Raw genomic sequence first — 26,361 nt, 5'->3', positions numbered from 1 at the left:
AATACCTGATTTGGTGACTTCTAGGACACAGCAGCCATAGTTTCCAATAGATAATAATACATGCTTATCATGTGAAGAAATGAGACAGATATGACCCGCAGATACCTGGTAAGCCAAAACAAAATAACTCAGAATTAGCCTCTAATGACTTAGAAATAACCATGATAGGAGACAGCCCTATGGCGTAGTGGGTAAAGACACCGCTAGCAGTGCCGGCATCCCATATGGTAGCTGGTTCTAGTCCCAGCTGCTCTTCTTCCAATCCAGCTCCCTGCTGAAGGCCTGGGAAAGCAGTAGAAGATGGCCCAAGTGGTTGGGGCCCTGCATCCACATGGCAGACCTGGAAGAATCTCCTGGCTTGGGGTCATTCCAGTTCCGGCCGTTGCAGCCAACTGGGGAGTGAACCAGCTGATGGAAGTATGTCTGTCTGTCTGTCTCTCTCTCTCTTTCTCTTTAGAAATGAATACTTTCAAATGAATAAATAAATCTTTAAAAAATAATAACCATGATCAGTGTACTGAAGGATCTTTTGGAAAAGATGGATATAGTGGATGAAAGAATGAAAATTCTTGGGAAAGGTCTAAATTTACAAAAGACTAAATGGAGAACTAAAACTGAACAGTGCACAATCTAATGTCCATTTTTTTTAGGTAAAATTAACACTATGCTTTAAAATAGCATATTTGGACATAACAGATTTTTTTATCCATGAGCATGAGGAAAGTTCAATAGAAACCATCTAACTGAAGACCAGATTGAAAGAACTGGGGGAAAAAAAGCCGAGATAACCTACAGGGCAGCATCACATAGCATAGCATATGCCTATTTGGAATCCCAAAAAGGGAAGAGAAACAGAAAGGGGCAGAAAATGTCTTAGAGTAAATAAAGGCAAAATATCTCAATGATGAATACCAACTTGCAGACCAAAGAAACTGAATTAATCTGAGGCAGGATTTAAAAACAAATAGCGTGAACACCTGTCTAGGCACATTATGGTCAAACTAGAAATCCAATCGAAATGAGGCTTGCTGAGAGGATGCCATGGAAGAGACACGTGATGAATGGGAGGGCAGCCGTGGTGGGCAGGGGCTGGCGCAGGTGTCACAACGTGGGGTGTCCTTGAAATCTAAATTGTGGAGAAAAGGAAAACTCACAGAAAATGTTTAGTAATCTTGAAAAATGTCACTTATATAAAGGGTACATATTTCATGGATTTCATAGATTTTAATTTTTTTACTAATATAAGGTGAATATTTTCATTTAATTTATAAATAGAATTCCCTCCATCCATCAGCCCCCATCCTTCCTCTCTTTATTTCTTTCATTTTAATTTTTGGAATAACATAAAATTTTCTTTATAATCACAGTCTTAATATACAACTAATGAGAATGTTCGACAAGCAGTAAGTAGAAAGGCCACTGTTTCACAGGAATTAGGCAAGGACTATAAATAATTTGCAAGTCATAAGATGGCAGCTTCACTCTCCTGCATTTAGGGTTTTTTCTTTTAACTCCATGTATTAGCTGCCACATATCAGAGAGAACATAGTTGTCTTTTGGAGCCTGGCTTATTTTACAAAGTATAGTATTCTCTAGCTGTATCTGTTTCGTAGGAAAAGAGTTTCATTCTGTTTTCTGGCTGAGTAGTATTCCATCACGTATATATATTACTCTTTACCCAAATCCCATTTATCTATTTTTGCATTGTTGCCTGTGCTTCTGGGATCTAACCTAGGAAATCTTTCCCTATGCCAGTGTCTTGCAAGGTTTCTCTCTAGTACTTTGATTGGATGCGTTTGTACATTTAGATCCTTGATCCGTGTAGAGTTGATTTTTGTTTTGTATGTAAGGTAAGGGTTTGTTTCATACTTTTCCATGGGGAGATCCAATTTTCCCAACACCATTTGTTGAAGAAAATATCCACTTTCTAGGCAGTAATTTCATCACATTTATCAAAAATTATTGGTTGTATGGGCATGGGTTAATATCTGAGGTTTCTCTTCTGTTTCATTGTTTTAAATGTCTGTCTTTGTTTTGATTTTATTGTAACTGTCATGTAGTAACTTCTGATGATTAACGGTGAAAAGTGGGAATCGTCTCTTTGGGATCCTAAAGAAAACAAACATCATCCATAAATCAATATGAAAGGAAGACATTCTGAAATAGGAATAAAGTTGGTAGAACTCACCACAACAAAGCACACTCGAAGATGGCACAGGAAACTCAGTGAATACAAGGGGAGTGAAGGCTTTGGCCCAGCAGTGAAGATACTGGTTTAGATATCTCTGACCCACATTAGGGTACCTGGGTTTAGTCTCTGACTTGGGTTTCTGATTCCAGCTTCCTGCTTATGCATATTCCAGTGGGCTACAGTGATGGTCCAAGTCCTTGGGTCACTGCAAGCCACATGGGAGACCCAGATGGCGTTCCCGACTCGTGTCTTGGACTTGGCCCAGCCCTAGCTAGTCCAGGTATTTGGAGACCAAACCAGCAGATGGAAGCTCTCTGACTCCCTCTCCGTCTTCTCCTGCCTCTATACCCTTCTCCCCACAATACCAACCTTTATTAACTACTACTCTGTATTCAGATACTCATTTTTTAGCTTCTGCATGTGAAAGGTAACGTGTAGTTTTACCTTTCTGAAACTGACTTAAATTACTTACCCATTTTATTTTATTTTTTTAAGATTTATTTATTTATTTGAAAGTCAGAGTTACACAGAGAGAAGGAACGTTAGAAGGAGAAGTAGAGGTCTTCCATTCGCTGGTTCACTCCTCTAGTGGCCGCAACGGCTGAAGCTGCGCCGATCCGAAGCCAGGAGCCTGGAGCTTCTTCCAGGTCTCCCATGCAGGTGCAGGGGCCCAACCACTTGGGCCATCTTCTACTGCTTTCCCAGGCCACAGCAGAGAGCCAGATTGGAAATGGAGCCAGATCTCAAACTGGTACCAATATAGGATGCCAGCACAGCAGGCAGCAGCTTTACCTGCTATGCTACAGCACCAGCCCCTAGGTTTTTTTTTTTTTTTAATAGTCTATATATAAACTACAACAAATCAGGAAAAACATTGTATTTTTTTTAGGTCTGATGTATTTCACTAATCGTTGTGAATTGAGTTGCTATAAACATGGAGTGTAAATGATTATTTCACATGCTGATTTCATTTCCATTAGGTATATTCCCAGGAGTGGGATGACTAGATCATTTGATAGATCTATTTGCAGATTTCTAAGGCATTTCCATGCTATCTTCCATAATAGTTAGATTAAATTCCCAACAACAGATGTTCCTGTGTCTCTATGTTGTCATCAGCATTTGTTTGTTTTTACTTTGATTTTTTTTTTAGATTTATTTATTTTTTTGAAAGACAGCAGGAGGGACACAGAGAGAGGATGAGGGGAGAAAGAGAGAGATTGTCCATCCACCAGTTTACTCCCCATACGGCCATAACATCTGGGGTTGATCAGATCCAAAGCCAGGAGCCAAGAGTTTGTTCTGGGTCTCCCATGCGGGTGTAGGGGCCCAAGTACTTGGGCTATCTTCTGCTGCTTTCCAAGGCACATTAGCAGGAAGCTGATCAGAAGTGGAGCAACCAGAACTTGAACAGGCACCCATACAGGTATGCCAGCACTGCAGGTGCAAGCTTAGCCTGTTACTCACAATGCCGGCCCCCTTGTTTGGGTTTTTGAATGATAGCCGTTCTGACTGGGAGTGAGGTGAAACCTCATTGTGATTTCCCTGATGGCTGGTGATCCTGAGCATTTTTTCATGTGTTTGTTGGCCATTTGTGTTTCATACTTTGAAAAATTACTATTTATACCCTTTCTCCATTTCTTAACTGGATTGTTTGTTTTGTTGTGGTTGATTTCTTAAGCTCCCTGTTTATTCTGCATATTAGTCCTTTACCAGATATAAGAGTTCTCAAATATTTTCTCAAATCAGTTGCCTCTTCATTTTGCTGAATGTTTGCTTTGCTGTGCAAAAGTTTCTTAGCTGGATGGGATCCCATTGTCTCTTTTTACTTTTGTTGCCCGTGCTGATGAAGTTTTATCCAAGAAATCTTTTCCGATCCCAATATTTTGCAGTGTTTTCCCAATGTTTTTCTCGAGTGATTGGATTGCTTCAGGTCTTAGATTTAGATCCTTGCTCAATTGTGAGTAGATTTTTGTATAGGGTGTAAGGTAGGGATCTTGTTTCATACTTGATAATGTGAAGACCCAATTTTCCCAACACCATTTGTTGAAGAGATTGTCCTTTCTTCCAGGAGTGATTTTAACTCATTTTTCAAAGATTGGCTAGCTGTAGAAGTCTTAATCCATTCCTGGGGTCTCTTTACAGTTCTTTTGGTCCACATGTCAATTTTTATGTCAGTACCAGGTTCTTTTCAGTATAATTACCTCTAGTATGTCTTGATATCTGCTTTCATGATGCATCTGGCTCTTTTATTAAAATTGCTTTAGCTTGGTGGGGGGCTCTTGGGTTTCCATATGAATTTTAAGAGCATTTTTTTTTTTGTAGATCTGAGAAGGTGCTTGGTGTTTTGATTGAGATTGCATTGAATTTTTAAATTGCTTTGGGTAGCATGTTAATTCTTACAATCTACAAACATGGAAAATTTTTCCATTTTTTATGTGTATTGTTTTTACTGTTTTGTACTTTTCATTGTAGAAATCTTGGGCAGACTTGGTTAAATTTGTTGGTTCATCCGGTTGAAAGCCTTGATTCATTCTTATTTTCCTTTTTGCCTACCTGCCATTCTGTTACCTTTTCTGTTATTTCTGTCTTTAGGATTTCTTAGAGAGTTTTTGTAAAGCCGGTCTGATGGTGAAGAATTTCCGGTTTTTGCATGTCTTGATAAATCTGCGTTTCTTGAAGGATAGCTTTGCAAGGTAGAATGGTCTTGGTTGACTTTTTGTTCTATTCAGAGCGTAGGTGATATCCTTCCTTTCCCTCTTGACCTGTGAGGAGTTTGACGACACCTGTTCATTGTGTGTGATGAAGCTTCCCTTGAATTTGACTTGGCAGTTTGCTCTTGCATTTTTTAGGATTCTTGTGTGCACTGTGACAAGCTGGCTCTGTGTAGCAGTGAGGGTGTATTCTGGGCATGTCTACTTGAGATGCAGCGGGCCTTCCATACCAAGATACCCCCTATCATTTATAAGGCTGGAGTTTGAACCTGTTGTTACATTTTCTATGTCTTTGCGTTCTCTTCCTCATTGAAGTTCTCACAATTCAAAGTTGTTGTTTGTTTAAAGGAGTTCCAAAGATTTCAAAGACTGTATTCTTTATTATTTATTATACATACCTTTTTTTATGTGACTTGGATGTTTTGTAGGATCTAACTTCAAGTTCAGAGATTCTTTCTTCTGATTTATCTGGTTGGTTATTGAATCTTTCATCTGTAGTTGCTATTTAATCATTTTTTTAATTTCCAAGTTTTTGTTCAGTTATTTTTCAAAATCTTTGTTTCTTTGCTGAATCTCTCATTTATATCATGCTTTGATTTCCTAGTTGCATTAAGCTGTGTGTCCGTATTCCCTTTTATGTCCTTGAGTTTTCTTCTAATCCTGCTTTTGAAGGTATTTGGTCAGGTATGTTGTCAATAGGCTTCTCTTTGGAGTCTGTGCTAAAAGGATATTGGTTTTACTTGGAGGTATCATGTTACCTTGTTCATTCTTCTTATGTTCTTAGGTTGCGATTTGCACATCTGATGGATCGGTTTTGTCAGTTGCTTTTAAGGATTCCTTTTGTGATAAATGAATTTTTCCTAAAAACACATCTAAAAATGTGGAGAGCTTCAGGGACTTGTGTGCCACCCTCATGCGGGGACTTTGCTACTCTCCTCTGCATGATTCCAGGGTGGTATATATGCTGTTGAATTGAGCACAGGATACGCCAATTTAAAAGCATCAACATCATAAACCTAGTCATAAACTGAATAAAATGTCTACATATTCTGGAAATCTCAAGATAATTCTGATAGCTATTAAAGGAAACGTAAGTAACTGCAAGGGTAAACCTTGTCTGTAGGTTGAGAAGCTTACTGTTACTGATCTGTGAGTGCCTTTTCAACAAAATGCTTTCTCCTGCTTGTACAAAAACTTGGTGTACAGAGTATTGCATCTGACTACCATGGACCTTTATTAGAAGTTCAAAACTTAATCGACTTCTATGGTTTTTTTCGAGCTGTGAGCTCTTAGAAATGTGCAAAAAGATGAGATAGCAACTGTAGAGTAAATGGGAGTTCAGATACATATGCTGTGCCTCCCTGGGAAGCACTGTGCGTGCCTAGTGGGAAGATGTAGCTTTAGGATTCCTATAGTAAGAGGAATCCTTCACTGACACGTGTCTGAATCTTGAAGGGATGTCTAGTTTTTAGAAGGGTTTGGTCCCCACACGTAGAGGACTTTGAAGGCAGTTGGACCTCATGTGGACAGTGGTGGTATTTCCTTTCACTTGAGCCATACCATCACTATCCATATCCAAGATGAAATTACTCACGGTTATTAGAGTGATCCAAGTACTCACTGAGCAGAAACACCTGGCTCTCTCCTGCTGCCAGTCTACATCCTTGGAGCAGGCCAGTCATGCATATTGCCAGTTTGGGCTTTGATTGTCTGAATTACACATCAGTATCCAGGAAGATCCCCAGGAAACAGAGCTCTGCCACTTCTCTCCAAATTGATCTGTAGATTTAATGCAACCTCTGAACCCTGAGTATAATTTTTCTTGTACAAAGATTAGGAAGCTACATCCGAAATTCCTATGGAAATGATAATGGCCCACAAAAGCCACTAGCCAGAACATCTTGAAAAATAGCGTTGCAGGATTTACAATACCACGTTTCAAGACTTGTTCTCTAAAGGTTTTGTAATGAAGTGAGTATCACACTGGTGTAAGGATAGATAAATAGATGATTGCAACAGAACGGAGTTTGGTAATAGCCTCATGCTTATCAGCTGATTTCTACAAAGGCAACATCGTGATTCAGTAGAATTTGCAGGGGTCGGTGCTTTGGCTTAGCGGGTAAAGCTGCCACCTGCTGTGCTGGCATCCCGTATTGGCTCCAGTTCAAGTCCCGGCTGCTCCTCTTCTGATCCAGCTCTCTGCTGTGGCCTGGGAAAGCAGTAGAAGATGGCCCAGGTGCTTGGGCCCCTGCACCCATTCAGGAGACCCAGAAGAACCTCCTGGCTCCTGGCTTTGGATCAGTGCAGTTCCGGCTGTTGCGGCCAACTGGGGAGTGAACCAACAGATGGAAGTCTTCTCCTCCTCTCTCTGCTTCTCATTCTCTCTGTGTAACTCTTTCAAATAAATAAAGAAATCTTAATAATAAAAAAAGAATTTGCACAGTCTTTTCAGTTGACCTTGCTGGAACAACTTTCGGCCCACACTTTTCTAAACATGAAGTTTAGCTCTTAGCATTGTGGTAAAGCGGGGTCAGCTGTCACCTGCGACACCAGCATCACACAGCAGACTGCCAGTTAGAGACCTGCTCCACTTCTGGTCCAGCTCCTCCCTAGGACCCTTGGGAAAGCAGCAGAAGGTAACCCAAGTCCTTGTGGCCCCTGCCACCTGCATGGGGGACCCAAGTGGAGTTTACTGGCTCCTGACCTTGGTCTGGCCTAGCCTAGGCTGTTGGAACCATTCGGAATATGACTCAACAGATGGAAGGTCAGTCTCTGTTTTGCCTCCCTCCATCTCTCTTTCTCTCTGTCACTCTGCCTTTCAAATAACATAAACATGTAAATTTTAAAAATTAACTTGAACCCTTAGGTTTCAGTATACATAAAGAAACCGAATCATAAGTCTCAGTATTTTAGTTATAGCTATCATGATTTTAGGGAAAAATAGCCAAGATTTTTGGGGGAACACAAATATAATTATTGTCATGGGCCAAATGACAGTATTTTAGTCAATATATAGGTGTGTATATAAGGGCATTTACAAATGTCCATGGAAAATGGAATTAAAAGATAAATTTATTTTAGGGTAAACATTTTTGAAGTCCTGTCATTGTCATAGCTTCTCCTTAAAAAGTTGATGGTAACTGCGTATTACGGAAACTCTGAGTTGACTCCAAAAATTCTTCACAACAAAATTACCTGTTAAATGTATTTTTTCTACGAACGTTTTGATTTGCCGTTGTGTGATAGTAGCTAAGCCACATAGCTTTCATGTGTTGTCAGCTGTATCATAGTGGTTTGTGTTTACACAAATGACAACGTTTCCCTGTAATCCGTCTCTCAGAATTTATTTCACTCGTTAGGCAGTGCATACCTGAACCAATACAAGCAGCAGTTTGGTGAATATAAATGCATGAAAACAAAGGAAGCTATATTTGAAGGAGAATATAATAAACAGTTTCATTCCCACGACAGACATTCTTGAGGAGTCAAAGCTAACCTGTGATGGTGACGATTAAAAATAATGCTTGCTTTTCAAGAGGCAAAAAAAAAAAAAAAAGTTGAAAAATCACCTCTTTGTTTTGTGATGAGAATGTGTTTTATGTTGGGGTTGCACATTTGTCAAAGCTTATTTGACTTTGTCCTTAAAAATCAGTGTTTTATCACATATAATTTTCCATTTCAGAAATAGGACATTATTGAGGAAGAAGTTAATCTGTATAAATTAATTTTATCCAGCATAATGAAGTGGTTTTGAGTTCTGGCTCTATATTAAAGACTGCTACTGTTGAATCATTACTTTGTCTCTGCATGGAGACCTTTGTCCGGCGACGGAAGCTCTCTGTGCCTCAGACAGGCTGTGCATGAATCACCCATGGAAGAGACTTATTTGAGGTTCAAATGAGACAGAACGTACCTGGTTCCTGATGCATAGTAGAGAACAGGTTCCTGCTGTTACTGTAGATTTTATTGTCACTGTTTATAAGTGGAGAACACAGTAGATTTATTATACACGAAACAGACTAAAAGTCCAGGAGAAAGTAGATGTACAAGGATAGCCCTAGATCCATGTATTTATGTCACTATGAAGTCTAGAATTTTTTCCCTCGTCCAGCACAGATAGCTCTTGTGCCGGGGAGAGTCTGGCTTGGGTGAGCCTCTGGCTTCCCTAGGCTGTTGTCTTGGACTTCTCTCTGGATCCATTTCAGTGCATCCTACTTCTTTTCCCCTCTGTTAGAATCCTCTCCTCTCCCCAGGGTGTGGATAATCGTGGCACTTGACTTCTGAGGACATGCTGAGCCGAGGTTAGAGATGCCACTCAGCTGGAAGAGAGGACGAGCTATCAGCAATGTGTCCCTGTGTTTGCTGTCAGAAGTACCATTTCACGTCTGCATTATTACTCTAGAATCACACTTGGCCTTCAGCAGTTTTGTTGAAGTGACCTCATTGAAATACTTGTTAAGTGTGTGTGCATGTGTGTTAACAAGCATATTTGAAAAGGTTCATGGAAATGGAGTTTAAAAATGTATTTATGTGCAAACATTTTTTGAACTATATGCATGGTTTTTCCTAGTAGACATTTCCATGAGCTTTTTGAAGATCCTTAATCTACATGGATTTCAAAATTTTTTCCAGCAACTTTTGGTTCCATTTTTACAACCCCTTGGAAGGGGCTTCCTAAGTGCGTCATTAGAGCTAAAACTTTGCTTAGCTTTCTTGAGATTCTTGTAGAGGTTCTTGAACTGTATCCAAACATTAATTATACATACACCTGCTCTACAAGTCCTTTACATGATGGGCTTCTGTTCTAAGCAACTACTCAACTTTGGAGGATAAAGCCAAAGGACTTTAGAGCGCGTATGACACTACTTGCACACCATCTGTAACTCCCTTTGCATTTTTTCTTGTGCTTTGTTTAGACTCTAACATTTCCTTACTTTGTTGCATAAAGGTAAATGCATAAGGAGAGTTAAAGCCTTCTGTATAGTATTTTAGACAGGATAATTTGAGTTTGAATGCTTGTCCTTACACGTGTAGTGTTGTGTGATTTAAAAAAATAAACATAGGTCAGTAGCATGGAAACTGTTTTGACAAGAGAGATGAATTAGGATGCACAGATAACATGGACATGACTACACAAATGGCTGCACCATCACAATGACAAGTATTAACAAACACAAGTTACCTCGTCAGGTTGGATTTGCTTCCTAAATTTGAAAAATCTGTGAAAATCAACCAGGAATTACTAACTCATCTATTTGTTGCAGTATAGGTAGAGATGTATGTGTGAGACAGAAAACCACGCTGTAACCAGGAGAGAGAGATGGCTCTCTGTCTCTCCGTGGTCTGCATTTCTCCCTGCAGGGCCTGTGCTCCTTCTGTCCTCTCTACCTTCTGAAGGGTGTGACCGCACCGTGGGAGTCAGAGTGGCACGCCCCCGGTGTGCACTTGGCCGGGGAGGGTGGAAATGGGAAGAGCAAGAAAACTTGGCTTAGAAGGACGTGGCCAGTATACCTTGAGCATCGTTGTGCTGTATCACTTGACAAGAAGTTAGCCCCATGGCTTCAGCCCCACAGGAAGCTGGGAAATGTAGGCTTCTTTCTCCTCTGTGAGGGGCTTAGGTAAATATTTTGCCTTTCGTAGAACATCCTATTTCAAGGCAGATATCCCTAAAAACAAGATGGGAAAACAAAACAAAATGAAAACAAACAACAGTTAGAAAACCTTCCAAAGATTCTTTGATCTATATGCAGCTCCTCTCAAAGGATTACTTTGTTAGAATTTGTAGTTATTAGTGAAGGCACCCAGACCTTACAGTTTTCATTATCTGTTTTGCCAGGAAGGACTTAAATGTACAGTAAGAGACCTACTCTTATTTTACATCATTGTTTCATTGAATAATTTGTTAGTATGTACACGTTTGTGTGAAATCTAAACATTCATGCACACACACACATGCCCACATATTTTCTCCGTGTCAGACTGGTAAGAATCTGTAAACCCCCTGCACTGTGGACTTGGGTAGTTGAGGGTAAGTGTGGTTCATCTCTGAATATTTTAAGTGAGAAAACAGCGATTAGGGGAGCTTGAGAAAGGGAGCGTTGGTGAGATGATCATTATGACCAAAGTGAAAATAGAGAGGGGATTAGAATTATGCTGTAGGCAGCTGGGGGATAAAAGATGAACATCGTTTTACCAGTTTTTCATGAATGACTTAATGGAAGACATGTGGCCAGCTTGGATGCTATTCATCAAAAGTTGAGAAAGCCAGTGAGTGTAGGGGGGAGAAAGACACATGTATTGAGACAGATGTCCTGGGCTAGGAGTCAGGATAACTGCTGTCCCCCTGGAATGCTTGACCTTAACTCATTTACTTGTCAGAGCTGTCACTGTAAAGCCATTATCGTTTTAAGTGATAGTGTTGGGATATATTCAAAATCTGTATAGTCATACTTGGCAAATGCTAAATGCCACTCAGATTGCATATACATGAGTCATTTCAGTCATTGCTATGGCTTAATTAGAACGGAATAGATGGTAGATAATTACATTAAAGGACTGTTGGGCTGTTAGGATGCTACTATTTTTATTTTGATACTTGTTGTGAGACCAGTAAAGACCACTAAGGATTGAGTTCAGATGGTAGCAGCGCATACTGTTGCCGGCACATTGGCCATCTCTTCCTCCGTCCAGTTCAGAGACATCAAATCCACTCAGTGCGTTCGTTCTCGATGCCCGGACATGTGGCGGATCCTGAAACCGTTGTCACTCCCATACCATATTCCCTGAAACTAGGATTGAAGGCCTGTGTGCTCTTGTATCCATTAGAAGCCGTATGGATGACCTGCTATAAAGCACCCATTATGAAACAGAGTTATTACTACTGTGTTTTTGTTCCTGGAAGGGAGGCCAAAGATGGATGAATAAGCTGCATTAGCTTTGAGGCACACAACAGAGCCTTCCTTTCAGCCTTTAAAAGTGCTGTTTAAATTGGACCTCGGGAACACAGGGCTGTCACTCCAGCCCCCACAAATTCCCTGGGAGGTGGAAGTTACCTAACTTCCATGCACACCGAGTTGCATCCTTTCCCTGTGCAAGAGGGAGGAGATGAGCTCAATGGGAAGCCAGAACATGGGATTTGTTACGGGAAGGCCAGTGTTTTAAGGCTGGGCTCCCCAGCTTCAGCGACTGTATGGAGACAGATCTGACACTGGCAGGTGAGAAGGCGCCCTTGGGAGGACCGGATTGATCCCTTGCCTGCACATTGTCCCCTTTGCCTTCCCTTCAGTCCCCAAGATGCAGGTCAGCACCAGACTGCTGTCTGCACAGGGACGTGGAAGTCCTGGTGCTCTAAGTGGGAGGTCTCGCCCTCCCGTGATGCTTACGCCCCTTTTAGGAATCGGAAGGGAGCTATAGACAAAAGCATGTAAAATGCTGGCCTGGACGCAGACATCCCATTCATTGGGTTTTGTTTGACCAGCCCAGTGTATTTAAAAAAAAGTGAATTTGCTGTCAAGGTTGAAAATAGAGGAGATGTCCCACAGAGGTGCGAGGTGCTGGTTTTCCTTGTGAGAAAGTGAGAGCGCAGTACTGGACTTGGAACACCTGGCTAAATTTGAGGAGCAGATGTGCCCTTGGGTCCGTCACCCATTCCTCAGATCGCTTGCTGTTCCTGTATTGACCTTGGCCTGTTGTTGGTTTACGTGGATCCTAGTAGACTGCTTAGGATATCTTCCTTATGCCCACTTCCAAAGACGTCACAAAGATTTCTTGGACCTTGATTTGCAGGCATCACTTCAAGCCCATCCCACACAGATATTTGTAGAAGATTAAGAGGTACTGCATTAACCTTTTGCATGATTAATTAAATCAGAACATTGAAACCGGAGTTCAGCATTTCTGTAGCCTCACAAGTGGTGACTCAGAAGCAGAACTTATGAATGGTGAGTGATTCATCCTGCTGTTACTGCTACAAGTGCGAGGAGCCTCATGGGACCTAGTGCATGGTGACGGGCTCCCAGCCTCGGCTCTAAGCCAGGAACTCACCTAGGAGTGATGGGACCCAGCGCATGGTGACGGGCTCCCAGCCTCGGCTCTCTATGCCAGGAACTCACCTAGGAGTGATGGGACCCAGCGCATGGTGACAGGCTCCCAGCCTCGGCTCTCTATGCCAGGAACTCACCTAGGAGTGATGGGACCCAGCGCATGGTGACGGGCTCCCAGCCTCGGCTCTATGCCAGGAACTCACCTAGGACTGCAGGTGTAAGGCAGTAGACATTTTCATCCTTGCATATCCAGAATTGGGAGTACAGAACCGGCACTGTGGCAAAGAAGGTGAAGCCACCACCTGTGGCGCCAGCATCCCACACAGGTGCCAGTGTGTGTCTTGGATGCTCCACTTGCAATCCAGCTCCCTACCAATGGCCTGGGGAAAGCTGCAGACCACTGCCCAAGTGTTTGGGCACCTGCCACCCACATGGGAGACCCAGATGAAGTTCCTGGATCCTGTCTTCAGCCTGGGCCAGTGCCAGCTGGGGGGTTAACCAGGGGAAGAAAGAGCTCGTCCTGACTCTTTCTTTATCAGTCTCTCTCTGTTTCTCCCTCCCTCCCTCTCTTTGCAAATCTAACTTTGAAAATAAATAAGCAGATGTTTAAAAATGAAGAATTGAGAGTATAATGTTAGACTGTTCTGAGCGCAGTTGTTTCTCAGCTATTTCAGCATGACTGTCAGAATCAGGGCCAGCTTCATGAGCCTGTGCATGACCCTATGGAATATTTACTTATTTTTAAAGGATTATTGGAAAGGTGGTGTGATTGATACACAGAGGGAGGAGGAGAGGAGGAAAGAGGTGGATCTTCCCTCTATTGGTTTAGTCCCCAAATGCTGGCAATATCCAGGGCTAGGCTGGGGCAAAACCAGGAGCTAGGAACTCCATCCAGGTCTTCTGCATGGGGGGCAGGAACCCACTTACTTGGACCACCACCCATTGCCTCCCACTTGGCCTTAGTAGGAAGCTGAATCGGAAGCCCGTAGCAAGCAGAACTTGACTAGTTGTCCAGTATGGGAGGCATGTGTCCAGGTAGTAGCTTAACCCGGAGTTCAAAAATGCGTGTGCCAGCCTCCCGTTTAAAGACCCTGGGCTTTGCTGTTGCTGTATTGTTTTGCGGAAAGAGTTCCCATGTTCCCATTGCCCTGGGTCCCACATATGTGTTCTACCACCGAGTTATATTCTCATGCTCTGGGTCCCACACGTTTTACGTCACGTCCTGCTGAGGAAGCAGGGGAAGTGACCTGTCCTGTTCGTTCAGCACGCAGAGCGGTGCCTCCTACCTTGCCCATACACAGTAACCATTTATGTAAGAAGGTTGGGTTCACAGGCACTCCAGCAGCAAACTTGGTGTAGCTGAGGGCCGTGTGTTGGTGCGCTTTGTCCTGCTAGAACAGAATATCAAGGTAACTGATGAAGGGTTTATCTGACGCAGGGTTCTGGATGCTGAAAAGTTCATCCGAGTGCAGTGGCGTCTGCTCTGGCCTCAAGCTTTGTGAAGACCTGGTGCAGGGCAGCACGGGTGAGACAGAGGATTGTGTGAGCTCAGCCCTCCCTTCCTCTTGTCAATCCACTCATGACGCCATGGGGAGCTACTCCCACGACCCCACATGATCCTCATCATCTCCCAGAGGCCCTGCGCCCAGATACCACCAGCATGGGACATGGGGGATTGAGGCCCCAGCACATGGACACCGGAGCACACATGCAGAGCTCAGCAGCCCGGAGTTTTCTCGGCCATAGTCTCTCTCGCAGTCGCTTGGTTCTCCCATGGCAGCTCTGACCTCAGCAAGAAGCCTGGGCCTACCTGTGTTGCAGTAAAGCTTATCCACTTAGATAAGCAGTGGGCTGCAGCTGGCTGTTCTCGGCTCTGTGGCCAGAGTGCGCGTGTTCAAGTCTCACCCCAGCAGTCCTCTGAGGCTTTAGGGAAGTTGCTGGATTTCTCTGTGCTTCCATTTTTTTCTTTCTGGAAAACTGAGGTAATTAGATAGCTTTCTTCACGGAGTAGTTGGAAAGGTTGAATGAAATAATGTATAACCCCCATACTGAGTTGGCATAGCTCAACTCTTGCGCTTGAGTACTTCTGCGATCATTTCTGTCAGTTGCTAGACTCTCAGAGCTCTCTGCACTTTATTGATGATGGACACATAGAATCTTGTAGAATCTGTGCTTGATCCGTCTTGAAGGAAGAGCAGAGATCCTGTACAATATCCCGGCTTTTCTCATTTTCCTTCCGCCAATGTCTCACGGCAAGAAGTGATGGTTATTGTAATCACACTGGCTCCGTGCCTAGTGGTGTTAGCGAGGAGGAAAAAGATCCAGTGTATTTTGTTCGAGAGACCTATCATGTTTGAATCCCAGCTTTTTCTAGCGGCTGATCTGGACTAGTGCGTGGGGCACTTTTCATATTGGAAGGGCTGTGTGGTGTAACTGTTGAGCCCTTAGTCTCTGAAACTGCCTGACTTTAAATCCCATCTCCACTGACCTCAAATCTTGGGATGCTCAGATCAGTCTCCGGGGCGTGCTCTCCTAGCCCCTTGATGGCACAGGCTACCCACTTGCTCCTCCCTTGCGGGAGCCTTCACACACAAAGCAGAGAATCAGGTCATTGCCTTCACTGTGTAGGCATGACTTTGGGTCACAGCTGATGGGTTACAAAAGAGGGCTCAGAAATGTTGCCGTTTAATTGTATGCCTTGGCAACGAGAGCTATTTGCTTTACAATTGTTTGATAAGAGAATAAAACAAAACTTGCCTAAAATCAATCTTCCTCCTCTTTCAGGGTATTTATAGCTTGTATCTATTTGTGGAAGGGATGGTGGTGAGAAGATGGGAGCATCACGGGAAATTTCAAGTAATAATAGCATGCTTTCTTCTTCGTAGGTGGAGTTAGCAGCAACTGTATGATTCCCTCATAATTTAACATGAGTTCTGTCTGGATTCCACAAAGTACGCCGACCGGCAGGGCAGTGTCATCACCATCTGTGTTACTGTAGTATCTTCAGGAAGATTTCTGTGAATTCCCTCTTGGATATCCTATACAGTCTGTTTATCCCTGAAGCTGTGGAAGCCATCTAAGAAAACCATACATCAAACCACATCTCTCCCTGATTGAATTGTCCCTTATCGATTAAATGATGTACACAGCTTTCTGTGTTTTTAAAAATGTTTGTTAATATAAAGAGAACAGGCTTCATGTATTCCATAGGTAGAATTTTAAGAGGATAACCATACTTCCCTCTCTCCCCTCTCTCCGCTAGCTTAGTCTTTGGTCACCATTCCTTTTTTTCTTTAAGTTCTTGCAAATACATAATTTCAGTCCATTCTGTAACCGCAAATTTATCGCGCCACTAACCATAATAGTCAACAAGTGAAACGTTTAAAGGTCACAGTTCCCCAGGAGTATAAACAAGGGCTAAAAACAGGAATCAAATCACAAGATGTCTGTTTCCAGCCTCTACATTTCGTTTTATTTATTCGTGTGTGTTTTGTATTAATTGCTACGTAGCAGAAAAGGCAGGCGCTATTGGTCTTCTGGGACTGGCCTATCTGACTAAGCAGTCCTGGTGCACCTGTCCCTGACCTTTGCCCCTCATTGACAATGCTGGCCTTTTCTCATTCTTCTGACCTGTGGGGCTTACTGCCTTCTGTAGTCCTAGCCTAGCTGTGCCTCTCCTTGGACCTGTCGTGACTGTCTGTGTGCCTGTCTCGTGCACAGTCTTCAGGGCTCAGCTTAGCTGTCCGGTTACCCTCGCTGCATTAGAGAATTCTCCGTTTGTTCCTGTATTTGTCGTTTTTCCTGCTACAAGGAAATCACCTTGAAGTGGGAAATTGTCTTATTCAGCCCAGCACTTAGAAGTTGGCTTGAGGCAGATAAGTTGTTCAATAAATAAATATTTATGGCATGCATAACTAAATGAATGAATCAGGATGACTTCTGTTTGTTGAAAGGAACGTATTTAAGCAAACAGGATAGCTTGCCTGCTCTTTATTATGTCACTTAAATATCAGGGAGAAAGCTGGATGCCAGCTGGGATGTCTGTGTGACTTTCTGCTGTTAGGTTTAGTAAGAAGCTCAGGGATGTTTTGCTTCCTTATTACTATTTAAGAGACAGGCAGACATGGAGAGAGAGAGAGAGAGAGAGCTCTCTCATCCACTGATTAAATACTGAAATATCAAAGTTGGCTGGGCCTGTTATGGGCCAACACTGGGAGCCGGGAACATAGTCTGAGTCTCTCCTGTCATGGCGGCAAGAATCCAGCTACCGGAGCCATTGCTGCCGCCTGTCAGGTCTGCGTTGTCTGGGAGCAGAAGTCAGGAGCGAGAGCCAGGATTCAAACCCAGCACTTCGTGTCAGGCACAGGTGTCTTAACTGCTCAGCCAAACGCCAGCCCCTCCCAAGGAACTCAATAGTGAAGGACTCTCTGAGGTTGAATGAGCTCTATTTTCTGTGAAATGCAGAGTTCCACCTCCCTGCTGACTGCACAGTAAGTGAAACCAAGTTCCCCAAGTTTGGAAGCAACGTACTCAAGATGTCACTTACTGGGTGCCTACTGGTTCCCCAAAATACTCTGGAAGTCAAAGGTGAGTACATTCAGCCTCTATCCTGGGACGCATGCCTTCTCAAAGAGGGACAGAGATAGAGCAAGAAGTAAGCTGTACTTGATTAAGTTTCTAATTGAAACTGAAAACTCAGTGACAGAACCCAAGACAGAGTGACCGTGTGTCTCAGCACTGGGAGAGCAGCCTTCCTCGGAAGACCTGGCTTCCGAGGTGCGTGGAATTCCACAGTGTGGGTTAGAATGGGGTTCTCCCCGTTTTCTGTCTCTGACTGTGAGACTTAGGCTCTGAGCAGGGCAGGTCAACTCCTCCTTAATCCTCCCGTGCTCCCTTTTTAAGCCCTAAGCCAGAGAGGCCTGTAGGTAAGGGCAGCTTAGAGGGTGCACTTGAGAGGTATGACACGCTTATGGAGGCTTCTCTGGAAACAGGTGTCTGTTGCTAAGGGCAACATCCCTTTGACTGTTTCATGGTCTGTAGGTTTGCAGCTTTGCTTCCTTCAACATCACCCGTAAAGCAGTTCTATGGGAATGCCGTGAGTATTCAAGATCAAAAGGGTCTTTTGCATAAAAGACCTTTATGCTCCTCGCTCTTGCAAGGAGCAGAGCAAATCCCCCCAGCAGCCGTTAAAACCTGCCTACTCCGCATCAGGTAACCCAGAGGGAGGGCAGCCTTCAGAGGCAACGTTGGGCTGCTCTCATTTAGCTTCTGCTCTTTCTCATAGTCCCAGGAGCAGTTTGTGAGGGTGTAAATTGCTTACATCTGTCATGCAAAGCAGCTGAGCCTGCACAGAAACCTGGCAAGGCCATGCAAACGTCATTCCTCACTTGACAGCTGGTGGAAGTTAGCGCTGCTTCCACTGTGGTTATCTGACCTGTACACCTGCTTCTGCCACAGTCCTAGAAACCTTTCTTGGCATTTCATTTCCTCGCTCTTGGGAGAGATTTGCATGCTGAATGGTTCGTGTGTGTGGACGTTCCATTCCCTGTGTGTCCTGATTCTTCTCATCAGGTGACTTCCTTGAGAAAGTGCAGGGGGTGAGCACTTTGCAGTCTATTTGACTTGGGCAGGTTTTGGGGGACTGAGCACCCAGGCTCTGAGCGCTGTGTTAGTCTGTTTTCAGTGGCTATAACTGAGTAGCTAAGGTCGCATGTTTTATGAAGTAAAGAGCTTCAAGTGGCTTATGGTTCTGGAACTTCCAGCGCAAGACGCTGGCTTCTGATGGGCTCTGATGAGGGCCTCATGGCAGAGGGCATCCCATGGCAGGGGTACCTGTGAAACAGACCACCTGGTGGGCCGGGGACAGAACAGATTCAGGCGTCAGGGTCACTGCTGTATAAAAGCCTACACATGGGGTACTCACCTCTCAACAGAAGCATCACTCTGTTTTAGGAGCAGTGCCCCAATGATCTAAACAGCTTGCACTAAGCCCCACTTCTTAAAATATCTACCACCTCTTAATGTACTTTTTCATTTTTTATTTCCATTTTTATTTGAAAGACAGATAAAGAGAGATGGACAGAGATGGTCATTTCATCTCTGACTCAGTACCCAAATGCCTGCATCCCCTAGTGCCATGTAAGGCCAAAGCCAAGAGCCTAGAATTCCATCTGGGTTTCCCAGCTGCGTAGCAGAGGCCCAAGCGCTTGAGCCATCGCCTGGTACCTCCCAGATGTGCATAAGCGGGAAGCTGAATCGAAAGTGGAATATCTGTACTGGAACCAGGTACCCCAATAGGGGCTGTTGGCATCCAGGAGAAAACTTGTGCACTCCAACCACCTACCCACTCTACCTCTTAATACCACCACACTGGGGCCCCTTTTGGGAGACATAATGTGGCCATATTCAGTGCACAGGGGCAGTATGGTGGGAATTTAATTTCCTTCTTCACCCACAGCTCTGTAAGTGGTGTCATATTTGCATCCTACTTTGATCAGTGGAGGCTGTTTAAGCCCACGGAAGAATAACAGTTCACAGGTTGCACTCAGTGACTCCCAAGTTCAGGATTTAACTGGCACACCAGGTTTAAATCATCTTCTCTCCTGTCCTTTAGCTAGCTTGCTTTCTTACTACTTCATTTGTGTTATACCTTGTGGCTTCACTGGAGATGGGACAGGAGTCTGTGGAACACTAGGGGACCCTGGAGTGGGTGGACATTTTAATAGAACTGCCTCTATGTCCAGATTCAGACCACCCACACCAAGGCCGGGGGATTCAACAGCAGGAGGGCTGGGAGAGCGTTAGAGGGTGGTAGGAGCCAGAGCAGTTGGAAAGTGTCCGTGTGATTCTGATTCTCTTAGGGAAGCCAGAAAGTCTGATTCTCACGAGAAATTTCCAGTTCCCAAATGGTGGTCATGCACTTGAATCTTGCACAAAAAGTCTACACGAAAGGCTGTTGCGGTCTGGTTTGGACTTGGGGTGAGTTCGTTACTCTGTGGTTTAAACAGCAGGCGTAGGGATGCCCTCCAGAATTGATCGTCTCCATCTAGTTTGTTTCAGGGGCATCATCTCGGTTTTGAACCCCGAGTGCATCATTGCCACCCTCATGTCCTGTGATGAGTCAGAAGGAAGGAAGGATGATGGAGCTCTGATTGGCAGGAGGTGGGGCTCTGGATGGTGCCAACAGGTGCAGAGGGAATAGAAAGGCAAGGATGCATAGATGTGGCATTCCCAGGTGAATCTGGAAAACCTGAGGTGTTTATCCAACTACCTTCCAGCTCCAGTGTAAGGCACGTATGAACAACCAGGAGTGCCCACTGCAGCTCGTTCCAGTTGGCTGTGCTGGCACAGATGGAGCTGGTAGAGCCCACGCTATGTATGTGATCATACGTGTATGTGGCATATATGTATGTGGCAGTCCCAGCCATTCATGCACTCAGTGTAATCTTTTCTGTCTCTTTGATGCCGGAACATTTGCCCAGCAAGTGAGACAGCAGTGAAGGTGAACTGGCATTCTGAAGTTGACGTTGATAAATTCTGTGACTTTTAGAGAATCTTACTTTAAAGAGGATGTGCCATAGAGTCCTTGGAAATACTCAGAGCACACAGAGATGTGGTAGGTCTTGCGAGAGTGGACCCACAGGTAGAGGTGCCCAGTGGCGCCGCTGTGCCACTGCTATGCTGGGGAAAAGTCCGCTCAGCATCCCCATGTCCCACCATCATGAAGAGCTGGCCCCACACTAACAAAGGTCCCTTCACCCTGTTTTGCTGATGAAGACCTAACAGACACTCCGAGAGGCTGAATTAGAACAAAGGCTTAGGTCAGATGTATACTTGGGTTGAATGTGCCAGGAGCTTCCGAATTTCAGAGACGAAAAATTGCAGCAGCAGGTGCATGGTCACACATTGGAGCTCACCCCTTCTGGATGCTACATCCACTATAAAGAAACCATGTGCAAATGGAGGGCCATATTTACAGCAGCCTGCCTTCAACGACCTGATACAGAGTCGATGGACTGTGGATGTTGCATTACTAGCTAGCCTTTCATAAACGAGTTGCTTATTTGTTTGCATTGGAACTGGGTGCAGCTTCTTCAATGAGGGTTGTGTTGAGTGGCTGGTGCTGGTGGGAACTGGAGACTGATAACCCAGTGTTTTGATGGACTGCACCACAGAAGCAGCGTTGCAATCTCTCTGACCCACTTCTGCCCCAGCTTTCTGCTTTCCTGTGATCCTTTCTCCTTGCTGAGGTGTAGGACACCACTTTCCCTCAGGTCTCTTTCTACACGAAGTCCGGAACTACCAAAGAGGACCCCAGTTGTCATAAATCTTGCAAATCCATTAACCAAGGAAGATACAACTCATGGCACAGAGGAGGAGGCGGAAGATGAACACCACACCTGGAGCCCAGGACTTTCTGTCTTGTGACGTTGTGTGGTCTCCAGGTCCAGTCATTTTCTCTGGACATCATTGTCGACCCCTCTGCAAATATCCACAGCCCATGCCCACCCCACTGCCTTCTCCCTAGGCAGACGATGTTCAAGCTTCATCACTAGACCCCTTCCTTACGTAATACGCTTTGGGCACTTCTGCACATTAACAAGTGTGTTGTGCACTTCTCTTGTTAAGCTGTCTTTTGTTTTAGGGGTCTTGGCCATGCCCTTTATGATCTCCCTTTGGGAAAGGGGGCACTCCCTTTTCCTCCCACAGAGAGGGGAGACAAACACTCGGACATAAATTTAAGGTGGTTGGTATGCTTCTTAGTAGGCACCTTTTCGAGGAGAGTGAGTGCCTTGGGAATCTTTGGTTTCTACCCCCAGGGACCAGGGTTGCCTCCTGTTCATGCATGTGGGCAGAGAATGTCAGGACAGGTGCACCCAGCCACCTTCCTACCTCCTTCCTACCTGAGACTAAGGTTTTTTTTTTTAAGATTTATTTATTTATTTGAGAGGTAGAATTAAAGACACAGAAGGGAGAGACAGAGAGAATCCCATCTGCTGGTTCCCTCCCTAAAGGGCCACAACGTCTGGAACTGCGCCCATCCAAAGGCACGGATCAGGAGCTTCTTCAGGGTCTCCCAGGTTGGTGTAGGGGCCCAAACTCAGGTCATCCTCCACTGCTTTCCCAAGCCATTAGCAGGGAGCTGTGTTGGTAGATCAGCAGCCACAACTTGAACTGGCACCGGTTTGGGATGCCGATGCCCCAGACAGCAGCTTTACCAACTAACTAAGCCACAGGGCTGGCCCCTGATACTAACTATACTAGGCGGGGGGACGGGGGGAGTGGAAACTGGTCGGTCTAACCTTTGGATCTAAGCTGATGTTCATTGAAGAGTAGAAATCTGAAGAAAGCATTGTAAATGCCTCCTTCCTGGGGCGGGGGCACAGAGTTTGAGGAGGGTAAGGGGAGACTGTCCCCTTGTCTGCTCCCTGCCCCGGCTGAATTGCTGATCACTCTAGCACAAGCCAGGCTCCCTCCTTTGTTGCAGTCCTAGGCAGCCTCAGATCTCTTGGTTGTCGGTTTGCTAAGATGGCCCTGTGGTGAAGGTACCAGACTCCTGATGGCATCATCTGCTGATTCCTCGCCAGGGTGCTGGGAAGCCGGGCCCTGGGGCAGGCCAGGGTGTGCAGCCATCGAAGCCTCCTGGGCCCTGTGAGTAAGACAGCTGTGAGCCTTGGGCTTGCAGCAGGTTCTTAATGCTGCCTCCAGAGAGCTCTGTGCACTCCTGTGCCCTGTGCATCCGTCCATGAATGAGATAGCAAAGTGGTTTAAAAGGAGGACACCAAAGCTCTGATAGTCCTCATTGTGGCGAAATAACCAAATGAAGCAGAAACAGCCGTGATAGTGCAGGAGGGAAAGAAAGTACTTGTCTGTGTTCAAAGTAAAAAAATCTAAACCTGAGATGCAACCCGTGCTATTAAAACTCACTTCTGCTGGCTGCGGACTGATGGATTCAGTTGAGCAAAGCATTACTTTTCCAAAGAAAGCATTCTGTCTGAACACCCCGTGCTTCCCAGATCACTAAAATTACAAGTGCTGGTCCTGAAGAAACAGTATCTTGTCATGGAGCGTGGAGTGTGTCGCTGCAGGTGGAGGTCGCTGGAAATTGCTTTTCGCCAGGCAGTCCAGAGGACATCAGACAGGGCTGTGCATACGGCCCGAGTCATACCCAGAAACCATATGAAACAGACAATTTTCCGTGAAGTCACAGCACCTGCGCACTATTATTACTCACCCTTGACAATCTCACAGAAGGAAAACAAAGCCACCACCCCCCCTTTTTAAGTTAACAAAATCCTTTTATTTTCCAACTCAGCAAAAGCATTCAGCTGAGGATTTTGGGTGTGAATTTAATAGAACCTAGAAAACAAATTTAATTTATGACAATCTAAACAGAAACTCAGCATCATAGCACATTTTAAGCCGCTGACTGTTTTTGAGCCAAAGTTCGTAAAAATCACCAGGGCTTTTAAAGTTTGGATAATTCATGCTGATCAGCAGGTCCCTGGCTTTCTCTCACACATTCTAAAATATATTGAATTTCTATATTGAATTTCAGATTTGGATTTAGCTTGTTTGACGGACTCTGAACTGGTCCTTTCACTGAGGGGGGCAGGACAGAACCCCTCACTGGTTTTAATGGACCCTGAGTTTTCATTTGTACCAGCAGAGGAGAGGTATTTGTTGATGTTGCTTGCTGGTGCTTTTGTGTGTTTGTTAAAAAACAACTGAATATTGAATTTGGAGTTTTTCATTGTCTTTTTTCTTTCAAATCAAAGCAAAGCAAAAGAAGGGAGAAATTACTTCTTCATGGGAAATTGCAATGAGCTGATGGATAGTGATTACAGGAACCCAAAAGCTACAAGGTGGAAGTGTTCACGGCTTGTGTTTCGGCAACTGTTGGTTAGGCCTGACTCACCGTCTTCCATAGGCAGGGAATGTAGAGTAACGGATGGTCGGAGCACACAGAGCGAGCCAAGGAAGGGTGTTCTGTCTTCGTCTAATGAAGAAGCCAGGCCATTGCGTTGGTAGCACAAGATCTTCCTGAATCTGCCGTCTGTGTTCCTGGCACTGACGGCAGACAAGTTGCATCTGGTGGTGTTCTGATGGATCCTTGCAGGGCGAGAGTATGGATTTGTCCCCGTGTGACGTCCTATCTTTGTGGAGCCCCGGCATCAGCGGGGGTTGGAAATGGGGCCCCGCTGGTGATTGCTGTAACCAGCTTTCTGTCAGTGCGCCAGAGACACTTCTAGGATTCCACATCTCTAAGGTGCGCTCAGCACGCAGAATCACGGTGGCACTGTTGAACTGTGACTTTTTAAGAAAGGGAAAATCAAACTCTCCGTGCGGATATCCAATGAACACATTGTAATTCTTCTTTGAGCCATCAATAGGGAAGGGACTGGCGATGGACACTGCAGTGAGTGAACCAAGGATTAGAAATGAACTTGGCAACGGGTGCACAGTTGGCTTGGGGTAGTCAGTGGGCAGCCACCAGTCATGACTTACTAGCTTGTCTTTCGGAGAGAACTGTTTCCCCTGCTGTCTGTTACATGTGATTTATGGGAATAAAATAGCTCAGAGGCAGCGAATGGACAGAGTTCCCAGAGAACTGGATTCAGACCATGTAGAAAGGTATGCCCTAAAGTAAACAGCATTTTCCACAGAAGCGCACAGTTGCTGACTCCCTTTGTGTGTTGGGAGCCCTGATTCATTCTGCTCATGAAGATGGATCTATCATTTAGCAGAGCAGCTTGCAGTGTGAACCACAGGGATTTAAACAAGGAAGCAGCAGTGGACGTTCTTGTGATCTTTGCTGCTTTCAACATCAAAGAGCTGGCGGCGGAACCTGGGCTTGGCTGTCTGCGAGTTTGCGAGCCGAGTGGCACTGCAGCATTTGCTGCATTCTGGGGTTGCCCGCGGCAGGGCTGCGGCCCCCCACCCCACCCCCCTGGTGTCTTGTTTGATGCTCAGGGTCCCCCTCCTGTGTGCAGCTGTGCCCGAGAGCTGCTGCTCTTCCAACACGTCTCCTCTGCAGTTTAGCAAAGGTTGCAAAACTATGGCCTCTGGGGAGCCAGGCTGCTGGTGCCAATGCAGGCAGCTCCTGCTCCTTCAAGCCATTCAAATTAAAGTTGATTTTGCTGCTAGGTAAGGAAGACGTAGCTACGAACAAGCACAGACTCTGGGCTGCCATTTGGCCACCCTTATTGTCGAAGGCCACAGCAGGTCATTTCCTTCCACTACGCCTGCCTCATTCTCTCTGACTCTCGGGAACTCTGTAGTTTGGCTTTTGCTTCCTGGGTATTTTGTCTTGCTGCTTCCTCCCCTGCGGAATCTTTGGACCCCTCATTCCCAGAGGGTGTTAAGTCCTGCACTTCCTTTACATCAGAGTCAGCATCACAGTTATTAGTAGGAAGGTTCTTCAGAAAGTTTAAGAAGGGGAGTGGGCAGCTAGCCGAGTGATCGAGATGCCCACATGCCACGTTGGATGCTGATTTGAGTCTGACTTGAGCTTCCTACCAGTGAAGCTCCTAGGGGTCAGGGGCGGTGGCTCCAGTGCCCAGGTTCTTGCCACCCATGCGGGAGACTCCGATGCTTGACTATGGCGTCAGTCTGCATGTCCTGACAGCTTTGGCTGCAGCCCAGCTCTGGCCATCATCAGCATTTGAGGAGTAAACCAGCAGGTGGAAACTCTCTCCCTCTCTCTGTCTGCATTTGTATCTCTGTCTCTTGGGTTGTGTGTGTATGCCTTAAATAATGCGCATTGGAAAAAATAAAATAGAAGTTGATTTTGTTAAAAAAGCATTTGAGGTCATGCATGCTGTTTTTCATAACATGTACTTCCCATGGAGTTTTCCAAGACCCCCTCGCTGTGTTGCCTCCTGGGTCTCCAGGAGTCATCCCTGTGTTGCCTCAGTTCTGCTTAAGAGTGGCTGCATCAGGGGCTGGTGTTGTAGTGCAGTGGGTTAAGCCACAGCCTGCAATGCTGGCATCCCTTATCAGCGCCAGTTCCTGTCCTGGCTGCTCCACTTCCAATCCAGCTCCCTGCTAATGCACCAGGGAAAGCAGCAGAGGATGGCCCGAGGGCTTGGGCCCCTGTGCCCATGTGGGAGACCTGAAGAAGCTCCTGGCCCTTGACTTTGACCTGGCCCAGCTCTGGGTATTGCAACCATTTGGGGAGTAAACCAGCAGATGGAAGGTTCTCTCTCTCTCTCAACTCCACTTTTAAATAAATAAAATAAACTTTAAAAAAGAAGAATGGCTGCTACCAGTCTGGTACAGATTCTTCACCCTCCTGGGATGTGAGGATGAGCAGCTGGAGCCGATTGGAGATGCAGAGGCTGGGTGTACCCAGGGTTAGTCCATCAGTCCACACTTGAACAGGGCCCAGCTGAGTGGGCTGCACTTGGAAGTG

At 45.1% G+C, this 26,361-nt stretch overlaps 1 protein-coding gene and 1 non-coding gene across 6 annotated transcripts in view; one reads left to right on the top strand and one right to left on the bottom strand.

Moving 5' to 3' along the window:
• The window catches only part of GRM7 (glutamate metabotropic receptor 7), an 826,769-nt gene that overhangs the window by 361,230 nt on the left and 439,178 nt on the right, over nucleotides 1-26,361 (top strand). The window lies entirely within an intron of this gene.
• LOC127487228 (U6 spliceosomal RNA) lies at nucleotides 5,780-5,885 on the bottom strand. Its single transcript, XR_007913835.1, has one exon. It is a non-coding gene; the product is annotated as a U6 spliceosomal RNA (small nuclear RNA).

The sequence above is a fragment of the Oryctolagus cuniculus genome, chromosome 10 (assembly GCF_964237555.1).
Source record: "Oryctolagus cuniculus chromosome 10, mOryCun1.1, whole genome shotgun sequence".
NCBI lineage: Eukaryota > Metazoa > Chordata > Mammalia > Lagomorpha > Leporidae > Oryctolagus > Oryctolagus cuniculus.
The sequence above is the reverse complement of the archived record's forward strand: the minus strand, read 5'-3'. Positions and strand labels throughout refer to the sequence as shown.